Below are 7,883 nucleotides of genomic sequence, written 5' to 3' on the forward strand. Positions count from 1 at the left end.
TGGATGAACCCCAGGGAGACTGTGTGAAAGAAGTGACAGAAGCCAGATGCAAAAGTCCACCTGTTGTGTGACTCCCTTTCAATGAAATGTCCAGGAGTTCCCGTCCTGGCGCAGAGGAAACGAATCCAACTAGGAGCCATGAGGTTGCGGGTTCGAGCCCTAGCCTCGCTCAGTGGGGTAAGGATCTGGCGCTGCCGTGAGCTGTGGCGAAGGTTGCAGACGCGGCTCGGATCCCCAGAGTGGCTGTGGCTCTGGCGGCGGCCAGCAGCTGTAGCTCTGATTGGACCCTTAGCCTGGGGACCTCCATATGCCGCGAGTGAGGCCCTAAAAGAAAGAAAGAAAGAAAGAAATGTCCAGAGTAGGAAATTCCATAAAAACAGAAAGCAGAGTGGTGGTTTCCAGGGGCTAGAGGAGGGGGCATGGGGAGCAACTGCTTAATGGATGTGGCTTTGCCTTAGAGCAGATGGAATGCTGTGGAATGAGACAGAGGTCGTGGTTGCACAACACTGTGAGTGTACGGAATGCCACTGACTTGTTTATTTTATGCTTTGCGCATTTCATTCCAATTAAAAAAATTTTTTTTTCCTTTTCTTTTTAGGGCTTCACCCACAGCATATGGACATTCCCAGGCGAGGGGTCGCATCAGAGCTGCAGCTGCCAGCCTAGACCACAGCCAAGCCACAGCCACACAAGATCGGAGCCACGTCTGCAACCTATGCTACAGCTCACGGCAACGACGGGTCCTTAACCCACTGAGCAAGGCCAGGGATTGAACCTGCATCCTCATGGATACTAGTGAGGTTTGGGTTCATTACTGATAAGCCCCAACAAGAACTCCCTAGACTCATCCTTTTGTGACGTACAGAAAGTCCATTTCTAAGGCTGCTGTTGATATTCTGATTTGAGTGGTGTTGAAGAAAGAATAATTCTAGGCACTTGGTAAAGAAGGGGAAGGCAGACTTTCCTCAGGATGGGGCAGGGTCTTGCAGTGGAGCAGGAGGGAGGAGCGTTTGGGCTCAACTCCAAATGCAAGGAAAAGTGGGAACTTACAGCCAAGGAGCAGGGTGGGAGTTCATGCATGGAAAATTACTAGAGGAAACATCAGGGGTAAGGGAGGATTCTGGTGAAACTGGCCTAGCGGAGCTTGCTGAAGGCCGGCCAAGGGAGGCCAGATGTCCTCGGGGATGGCGAAACCCGAGCAGATACTACAGGTGACCAGACGTGGTAGAGGATGGGGCTGAACTGACTTAGCAGGATTCTCTGGGTGTGTGTGCATTTTATTTATTTATTGGGCTGCGCCCTCGGCATGAGAAAGTTCCCAGGCCAGGGATCAAACCCTTGCCACAGAAGTAACCAGTCCTACAGCAGTCACAATGCCAGGTCCTTAACCTGCTGAGCCACCAGGGAACTCCCAACAGTGTATTTTTACATTTGGGAAAAAAATATTTAAAACTCTGTTAGAAATGGGGAACATTTTTTATTTTTTTGCTTTTTAGGGCCACACCGACGGCATATGAAAGTTCCCAGGCTAGGGATCGAATTGGAGCCGCAGCTGCCAGCCTACACCACAGCCACAGCAACGCAGGATCCAAGCCATGTCTGTGACCTACCCCACAGCTCACGGCAACACCAGATGCTTAAACCACTGAGCGAGGCCAGGCATGGCATCTGCCTCTTCATGGACCCTAGTTGGATTCATTATCGCTGAGCCATGACAGGAACTCCCTGGAAATGGAAAAAATTTAAATCCAGCCTTTTCTATTTGTGAAGGCTCTCTCAAATGGATTGGAAATGATACATGCTAAAGACTCTAACTGGGTTTGGCCTTGGAATATCCCTAAAGGGAAGCAGAAGGAAGCAGCTGGCAACATCCATGGGATCGGCTGATGGCCCCATCTCCTTCCTGGCCGTCTGGCACCACGATTCCCAAACTAGGCAGTGCCCGGAACCCCCTGGCTTCAACACTATGGAGGCCTGAGCCCCACCCTCAGAGATTTTGACTGAATGGGTCTGGACGGTGGCTGGGAGCTTCAGAATTTTTCAAATCTCCCCAGTGATTCTCATGGCAGACAAAGTTGGGAACCACTGACTTAGCATAAAAGGAGCATCTGAAGCCTGTTTTCCAAGCAGGGGGGCAACTCACAGAAATTCTGTAACTGCCACAAAAAGACTTCAAGGGCGTCGTGAAGCGTCATGGTCCCAGAGATTATTTCACGTCTGGAAATGAGTCAGGCATAGTACAAATATGACACATACTATTACAGTGGCTCCCCACATCCTCCCAGGCAGCAGCGTGGGAATATGGGAAGAGTGACAAAGCTGGCTGCCACCCAGGCTCCCGGCAAAGGGGGAGTAGGGGGGGGGGTCTGCTGTTATTACGGTCACTCCCGCTAGATGGTGTCACAGCAGACGCTCCCGTGAATTAAAAAACTCAATTAAATCTCCTTTCCCTGTTGAACGGCAATACGAGTTTGAAAATGCTCTTTTAAAATATCTAATGGGTATTGAATTACCCGGGGATTCTGTTTTTCCGGAAAGGAAAGATGACGTTAGCGTCCCATCACGAGGACCCATGTCCCAGTGGCTGGCCTCAGGCAGTGCCACTCCCTCCCCCTGACTGCACTGTGCCTTCGTGAAATCGGTCAGATGTCCACCTGGCCGTGTTTGTTTCCATGGTGGTTGTTTTGGAATCGTGGCTTCGGATTTACAGAAGAGTGGAAACGAGTGGCAGGAAGAAGAAACGGGCACATGGGGAAAGAAGGCGGCTGGCGTGCTGTCCCGTCAAGGGTTGGGAATTGCGGCTGCACTTGAGCTAGAACTTGGCCTTGAATGGTGTTTGTCTTGTATCTTTCCACCAGCTTGGAAATCTCACTCGTGCAAATCCTTGCTGGACAGTCACTGGGAAAGACAATTAATTTTTCATCCAAGCAAGGAGCACATGTTTCTAAAAAGTACTTGACTCCCAAAGGAAGTGTTCCAATTATGTTTCAGGGTAATAATAAATCGCCCTCAGATGTAGTGGCTTCTGTGAAGCAATAATTTATCGGGTCCATGGTGGGTTGACTGGGCTGGGCTGGGTGGTTCTCAGCGGGGGACTGGAGGGGTTATGGTGTCAGTGGGCTGAGCATCTGAGACGGGTCCCTCCCGTGGGACCGTTGAGGAGGCTGTCAGCCAGAGCACCTGTGTGGCCCCTCCATGGGGACATGGTGGCTGGGTTCCCAGAGGGAATGTCCCATAGCAGTCAGTCCAAGACACCCGGACAGAAGTCGTGTGGCTTCTCACGCCCTCGCCTCAGAAGTCCCAGAGCATCACTTGTGGCACATTTTACTGCTCAAGCAAGTCCCTGAGGCCAGCCAGGGTTGCCGGAAAGGGAACCAGGTCCCCTTCCCGTGTGTGGGGGCAGAGGGTTGATGGAGGCTGTGTCTTGGGGGACTCGGTTACCCATGTCAGAAAGTGAGAACTGGGACAGCTTGAGGGAACTGCTTCAGTCTTCGGGAAACTAGTTTGTAGCTAAGATCAGATCCCTTCGAATGTGTTTTCAGGACCCCCGGTGCCTTGCTGATCAGCTTCCCAGCTTCTCTGGGCTCCAGGCTTCAACTGAAACCAGCTACTGGCATGACAGGGTTTATCCGTAAGCCCTCCCTCTCCACTGGAAGCTGCCCATTTTCCACGTCCCTCGTATACACGTGCTAACATCCATCAAGCTCTTTCTCTGTGCCACACATGGTGCCAAGCAACGCACACACACAGCCAGCTTCACCAAGGAGACTTGTCTTGCGGGGGTGCCCATTAAGGAAAGGTTGCTTCGGAGTTCCTCTCGTGGCGCAGCCAAAACGAATCCGACTAGAAAGGCAGCCCCACTTGGGCGTTCAAGACTTGTCCACTTAAAAAGTCATAACTCGGAGTTCCCTTAGTGGCTCAGCAGTAACAAACATGACGAGTATCCATGAGGTTGTGGGTTTGATCCCCGGCCCCACTCCATGGGTTAAGGATCCAGCGTGGCAGTGAGCTGTGGTGTAGGTGGCAGATGTGGCTCGGATCTGGCGTTGCTGTGGCTGTGGTGTAGGCCGGCAGCTACAGCTCTGATGCGACCCCTAGCCTGGGAACGTTCATACGCCATGGGTGCGGCCCTAAAAAGCAAAATAATGGTAATAAAAATTAAAAAAAAAAAGTCACACTCTTATCCTAGACCCGAGCAGTGAAGCAGACACACAGCAGCTCTCAGATGCTGCCCGCTCCTCTGCCCTTACTGCAGGAGGTTGAGGCAGCAGGGGACAGAAATGGAAAACAGATGTATTTCCTGGGGTGACCGCCTGGGCAGGGACAAGGCGGTCCTGGGCTCTGGGTCTTTAGTGCTGACCCCGCTCATTCCCTGAAGCGGGGTTTCTCATCCTAGCACCAGTGACATGTGGGGCAGGATTAGCCTTTGTTGTGGGGGCCCGTTCTAGGCATTGTTTGCCAGATTCCCTGGCCTTGGCCCACTCAGTGCCACAGCACCTCCCCCACGCTGTGCAACCAAAAACGTCCTGCAGGCATTGCCAGTGGCCCCGGGGGCAACCTTGCCCTGGCTGGCTTGAACTTGGTGTGGACAAGTGGGGGGCCCCCAGGCCTGCTGACAGATGAGACACCCTCGCAAGGGGGTCCCCGGGTTACCTCTTCTTGCTGACCCTGGGAGGTGGCCTCTTGCCACCAATCCAAACCCCAGAATCTGCAGTTCCAACCATGCTCTGGATCCCACTCTGGGCTGTGGGGTGGCGAACTCTGAGAGGAAGGAGGCCCCCGTCCTTTGCCTCCTGGCTCACCGCCCACCCTGCCAGCTCCTCGGGGCGCTGTCCAAACTTCAGGAGCCCCAGGGCAGACCCACCGGCCCATGGGCAAGTGGACAGCCAAGTAAGAGACGAGGTGTTCCTTTTAGTGTCCCACACACTTTACAACGACTCCACTGTGTCCCCAACCACCCCCTCGCCCCCACCTGGTTTCAAGAAAAGCCAGTCAAGCCCCCATGAAGAAGGGGCCTTCCCCCGCCTCGCTTTTCCCTCCGGGGCGGGATGCTGTGACGCCAGCTACCCCCCCCCCTCCACAGGTTAAGGCCACCATCCTCACTCAGACACCAGCAACAAGTCTGGGGGTCCCCAGGCCACCTTCACTTTTGACCAGCTGACAGCAAATTCAGGGGTTCCCACGGCCACTTCAGGTTCAACAATTCCTAAATGACTCAGAACCCAGGAAAGCCTTGCACTTGCTATTGCAGTTTAAGGACAGCGAAAGGATTCAGCTCTGAGCCAGGCACGGGGTGACACCTCGGGTGAGGCCTGGGAGGGTCCCCAACTTGAAGCTTCTGGTGTCCTCAGGGACATGTCACCCTCTTGGCACATCAGTGTGTGACAATATGCAGCGCCTTGCCAACCGGGGACACGCACAGAGTTTTGGTGTCTAGGGTTGGTTTGTTAAATTTTTGTTTGTTTTTATGGATGCATATACCATGCAGAAGTTCTCCGGGACCAGGGACCCAACCTGTGCCACAGCAGTGATGATTTGGGGTCCCTGACACACTGCACCACCAAAGAACTCCTGGTGTCTAGAGTTTTTACTGGGGTCTCATTATATGGGTGCAATTGATTGAGTCATTGACCACTGATTGAACTCAGTTTCCAGCTCTGCTCCAATCCCCAGAGGCTGAGCTAATATCATTTGGTTTATCCTAAATGACTGGGTAGATTTAGAGGGTCCACCATGAATAACTGACCCTCCAATCATTCAGGAAATTCCAAGGATTTAGAAAGAATTTCGCAGGAGTTCCCATTGTGGCTCAGCAGTAATGAACACCGCTAGTATCCATGAGGACGCAGGTTCGATCCCTGGCCCCTCTCAGTTAGGGATCCAGCATTGCCGTGAGCTGTGGTGTAGGTCGTACACACGGCTCGGATCTGGCCTGGCTGTGGCTGTGTAGGCTGGCAGCTACAGCTTTGATTCGACCCCTAGCCTGGGAACCTTCATATGCCGTGGGTGCAGCCCTGAAAAGATCAAATGAAAAAGAAAAGAAAAAAAAAAAAAAGGGAGGAGCCTCCCAGGAACCATACAAAAGCCAGCCAGATTCTTGATTACACACAGGATTTATGGAGCCAGTGCTGCGTGGCATCTCCCAGCCTATCCTCAGGTTGGAGTTCTCTGAACTCAGATGTGGGTGCGTTTTATTCTTGAGAGTGGGCTCTGGCACTTCTTGGAAAGCAGGGGCGATCCCACGGGCCCCTCCACCGCCTCGTCACACACACCCAGCTCCTTTAGTCCTCTCCCCTCCCACCACGTAGGTAGGTATTACCGTGCTCGCTGTTCCGCAGCTGAAGAACAGGTGCAGGCAGAGGGCCTCCCCCAGGGGAATCAGCAGAACAGGACTGAGTCCAGGTCTGACTCCAGAGCTGCCTCCTCACCGAGCCCTGCCTCCAGCCACCCCTTCCATCCCACCCTCACCCCCGGCCCCATTGCAGCCTCCAAACCACCTCCCCTCCTCCTGCAAAGCCCTCAGGGGTCTGAGCCTCTCTGAATCTTCCCCTGAGGTCCCATCCCCTCCTCCTCTGGGACGTGTCGTCCAGGGTCACAGTCTTCTTGGCTTCAAGTTCTGAGAACGTGGAGAACCTTGAGATCTGGGAGTTGGACCCCTGCCACAATCTCTCTGCAAACCAGAATGATTTTCATCCCTGTCTGACCCCAGCCCCCATGCCCCAGCGGCCGGCAGGACCACTGCCCCCTTCTAAAATCCACGTGCCAGTCTGTCCTGTTTTTCCCTCCTGCGGCCACACTGTCATTCAGGCTTGCTTTAAAACCTCTGGCCTTGAGCACCGCACCCTGTTCCTCCTCCTGTCCGCTGTTCCGAGGGTGTAGGGAAGGAGAGACCGGGCAGCCTCGAGAGGGGGGACCTTACCCAGCTCCGTGATCCCACGGGGCGGCTGCTCCCTTCCAGCCTCTGCCGCCAGGGGCGCTAGAGGGGCCCGCGCCGCTGGAGGAGGAGGGGGCCGCCGCTTTCTGTCTGCTCCCTGGTCTCCCGAGCATCCCCCTGGCAATGGCGACGTTTGGTTCCAGGCTCCGGTGTCCCTGCGCTCCCAGAACCAGCCCCTGTGCCTCTCAGAAATACCGCAGTGCCCTCTTGCCAGACATCTGAGTCCAGCTCCATGGGACGCCCTCCTCCAGGCTCTTAGACCCTATAACCCCACCTGTCCCCTGGGCCCCCGGAGGGGTGGGGGTGAGGGTGGGGTGGGGCAGCTGCTTCCTGTGGTTCCCGGGTGTCACCTTTCTGGCCATCCATCCTGTGGTACCCACTTAGGATCCATGAGGACTAAGGTTCAATCGCTGGCCTCGCTCAGTGAGTTAAGGATCTGGCATTGCCATGAGCTGTGATGTAGGTCGCAGTTGCAGGTTGGATGCCAAGTTGCTATGGCTGTGGTGTAGGTGGGTGGCTGCAGCTCCAACTTGATCCCTAGCCTGGGAACCTCCATATGCCACTGGTTCGGCCCTAAAAGGACGGGGAAAAAAAAAAAAATATATATATATATATATGGTTTGGGAGTTCCCATTGTGGTACAGCGGAAACGAATCCGACTAGGAACCATGAGGTTGTGGGTTCGATCCCTGGCCTTGCTCAGTGGGTTAAGGATCTGGCTTTGCCCTGAGCTGTGGTGTAGGTCACAGACGCAGCTTGGACCCTGAGCTGCTGTGGCTGTGGCGTAGGCCAGCGGCCCCAGCTCAGATCGGATCCCTAGCCTGGGAACCTCCATATGGTGCAGGTGCGGCCCTGAAAAGACAAAAAAAAAAAAAAAAAGAATATGGTTTGTTTTCCTGGTTGCCTTTGACTAATAAATATGGACAACAGTTCCCATCCCCCTTTACCA

The 7,883-nt window shown here is 54.1% G+C and overlaps 1 long non-coding RNA gene across 1 annotated transcript; it reads right to left on the minus strand.

The window, feature by feature from the left end:
- LOC110255966 lies at positions 1,669–7,391 on the minus strand. Its single transcript, XR_002336985.1, has 3 exons — positions 6,320–7,391; positions 2,144–2,217; positions 1,669–1,725 (listed from the first exon to the last, which is right to left on the minus strand). It is a non-coding gene; the product is annotated as an uncharacterized LOC110255966 (long non-coding RNA).

The sequence above is a fragment of the Sus scrofa genome, chromosome 12, assembly GCF_000003025.6.
Source record: "Sus scrofa isolate TJ Tabasco breed Duroc chromosome 12, Sscrofa11.1, whole genome shotgun sequence".
Lineage (NCBI taxonomy): Eukaryota > Metazoa > Chordata > Mammalia > Artiodactyla > Suidae > Sus > Sus scrofa.